Here is a 3,974-nt window from a genome sequence, read left to right on the forward strand (position 1 = left end):
ATGCACACACACACACACACACACACACACACACACACCAACAGCAAATATAAGTGTAGCCATAATTGTTGGTAATGCTTTTCCACTCTGGCGAACGCCAGCCTGAGTGCATCCAGAACAGCGTGTTTCTGTTGAGGCTGTAGTGTGTCTGGAGGCCCTCTGGGGGGAGCGCCTCAAGGCCGGGACAGGGAGGGGGTCTCCTGAAGGCCGGGACAGGGAGGTGCTCTCCTGAAGGCCGGAGAGGCAGGGCTGATGGTACCTCAGCAGGAGGGGGAGGGTGGCCCCCACAGCCCCCCCGTGGTGAGCAGCCGGACATGCCCACAGCCCCACACCATCCTGCTCCTCCAAACAGACATGAGGCCACTGACCTGTAGAGACGCTGACCCCTGGCTGACCCCTGGCTGACCTCTGGCTGACCTTGGGTAGGACTGTAGTCTCAGCTCAGCTTTGCTGTGCTGCAGGACTCTGAGAGCCACGAGGAGCTTCATTAATCCTCCATGCTGAGGCAGAGGGAATGTGTCCTGAAGAGTTTGCTGTGATGAAAAAGGGTTTGTTAGAAGACAGGGGAGAGGAAACACCGTCCGGGGCAGACAGTCAGTCAGAGAGACAGACAGTTAGACAGACAGACAGACAAACAGACAGTCAGACCGAGAGACAGTAAGTCAGAGAGACAGTCAGTCAGACATTCAGACAGACAGGCCCTATGAAAGGCAGGCAGATCATGCGATTGCATTGCTCTGTACAGACAGACAGACAGTCTGTCAGAAAGACAGACAGTCAGACAGACAGTCAGACAGACAGGCCCTATGAAAGGCAGGGAGATCATGCGATTGCGTTGCTCTGTGACCTTTACACCTCTCCCTTCGTACCGCCTCTACATTCCACACATTGAAACCCTGACCTTTGTAGAACCATTATAGAAGCCTCTAATCTGAATGACTGGAGAACGGACCCACACACTCACACACACACACACACACACACGCACGCACAAACTGACACACGCACAAACTGACACACGCACACAGGCACACACACACACACACACACACACACACACACACACGCACACACACACACACACACACACACACACACACACACATATACACACACACACACACACACACACACACATATATACACACACATAAGATAGATAACATAAGATAGTCCTTTATTAATCCCCCTTAGTAGAAATGACCAGCAGTATAGTGGGAAAAGAGATTGCGAAACAAGAGTATATATACAAATAAAATATACCAATTAGAAAATAAAATATAATAAAAAACTATTAGAATAAAGATAAACATACTATATACATGTAACTGTCCGTTTGTAGGTGACTTGTGCATTAAAAAATAAATATGACTATAAGTATAAATGTGTCAATGTGCAGAGGTTCCTGCAGAGGTAAAGATAATGAAATAAATAACAAGGTTTAAACAACAATAGTCCTGAGGTGTGGGGTTTAGTCCTTAATCAAGTCTAGAAAAGGAGGTGTTGGGGCTTTGGAGGTGTTTGGAGCGGGGGGTTGAGGTGTTGTAAAGTCTGAAAGCTGATGGGACGAAAGAGCCCCCCAAGCGCTTTGAGGCACGTGGCTGAATGAGTCTGTGGCTGAACGTGCTCCTGAGTTGCCTCAGCTCGGCGTAGAGAGGGTGAGAGGGATTGTCCATGATCGCCTGCAGCTTTCCTCTCATCCTCCTCTCTGTCACAGCCTCCACACAGTCCAGCTTCATCCCCACCACAGAGCTCGCCTTCCTCACCAGCTTATTCAGCTTGCTGGCACCTCCGCTCCCGATGCCTCCTCCCCAGCACACTGCAGCAAAAAAGATGGCACTGGCTACCACAGATTGGTGAACATCCGTAGCAGCCTAGTGCACACATTGAAAGACCTGAGCCTCCTCAGGAAGAACAGCCTGCTCTGTCCCTTCCTGTAGAGGCCCTCTGTGTTGTCTGACCAGTCCAGTTTATTGTTTAGATGCACCCCAAGGAACTTGTAGGTGTCCACCATCTCCACCCCCTCCCCGTTTATGGAAACAGGTATTGGGGGGCTCTTTCTGTGCTGGAAGTCCACCACCAGCTCCTTGGTTTTCCCGGTGTTGAGCTGAAGGTGGTTCCTGTCACACCATCCCACAAAGTTCTCTGCTTGTCACCACGTCTGACAAGCAGTGTCGCAGCCTGACATACTGGCCATGAGGTAGTTAGTAATCCATGCCACCATGTCAGGATCCACCTGCATCGCTTAGAGCTTCTTAGCCAGTTGGATTGGCTGGACGGTGTCGAAAGCACTGGAGAAGTCGAAGAACATGATCCTCACCATGCTTTGCGGCCTCTCCAGGTGCGTGTAAGCTCTGTGAAGCAGGCAGATGATGGCGTCCTCCACGCCAATGTCAGTCTGGTACGCAAACTGCAGTGGGTCCAGGCAGTCCCGCACCAAGGGCCTGAGGTGCTTCAGGACCAGCCCTCTCTATATGCTTTCCCTCACCAAGTAAGTACCAACAGGTCCCTGTGCAAGGTGACACGTGCCAGCATTTACACAGGACACAAAATGTAGACTGTGCTTTATACTGTCTAATACACACACACACACACACACACACACACACACACACACACACACATGCACACACACACACACACATGAACGCACGCACAGCAGTCATAAATGCATCCTATAGCCTTCGTCTTCCTCTCAGTTTGTTTGGCAAAGGCCAGATGCGATAATGGCGCCGACATTTCCCCAGCTTCCTGTATGTTAATGTGAGAGCGGAGCCGCTCGTTATGCCGCTCCGCAGCGCGCCGCAGCGCTCACATCATTTTGAATTGCAAAATGCCAAATGTGGAAGGACACATTGTTTGTAATGCCGTCGGTGTTGTGCATTTAGAGAAAATATAGCAGAACCCTGCTGTGTGTATGAAGATAGTGTGTGTGTGTGTGTGTGTGTGTTAGTGTGTGTGTGTGTGTGTGTGTGTGTGTGTGTGTGTCTATGTGTGTGGATGTGTGTGTGGCGGGGGTAGCAGACTAGACAGTTATATTGATTGAATGAAGAGAGAGAGAGAGAGAGGGCTGGATGGATAGAAAGTCAAAGAGCGAGATGAGATAGATGTGATATGGTGATAGATATACAGATCAATAGATTGATAGGTAGATAAAACAGAGGCTAGGACGAGGAGTCAGTAAGTATTGACCATCATGTGTCCATCTGATATAATTGGTAATGTTCCACTGAGCAATGAGACCATCAATCCCCAGTATCCCCAGGATAACATGAATTGATCACAGGGAAAGCAGTCAATATATTCACCAATATATGCTTTCCCTCACCAAGTCTACAATCTGTTGTGTGTTTCACTTTCCGTCTGCATATTTAGCTCCACACCCAGTGAAATAACACATGAGCAGCCTGCCAAACAGCCGACCAACAGGCGGTCAGTAAACAGGAGGCGATGAGCGGTGAGACAGCGACATCTGGTGGTGTGATAGTCTGTCTGCATGGGGCGAGCTGGGCGTGAGACAGGACGTGATCCTCAAGTTCTAGTCTGACGCCTCGTGCACACTACCACACTACCGTCAACCTCCGTCAACGGACGCATCTCATTGACTTTGCATGGGGCTCCCTCGAAATGCAAAGAAATTGTGGGTCCGTCCGTCAAGTCTTGTGTCCAAAAGTTGAGAAAAGTTTAACTTTCAGGCAGCGACGGATCCGTCACCCAATCAGATCGCGTTATGCAAATATACGCAAGTGCACTGTCAAATGAAATCGCCTTTGTTATACAACCCGGGAAAACACATAGATGCGTCAAAAAGCCCCCATCCCCATACACGGACGTGTACAGTGGGCAAGAGGCGTAAAACCCGTGACAGAGGTCACGTGCTCCAGACACCGGACACCTGTTCCGCTAAATCCTCCCCTTTATGGTCCCTTATCCCGCCCCCTCGCGCATTTCCGTGTTTGCGCACTGGCGTCAAA

The sequence above is a fragment of the Micromesistius poutassou genome (genome assembly GCF_964030765.1).
Source record: "Micromesistius poutassou genome assembly, chromosome: 11".
In the NCBI taxonomy this organism is placed as follows: Eukaryota; Metazoa; Chordata; class Actinopteri; order Gadiformes; family Gadidae; genus Micromesistius; species Micromesistius poutassou.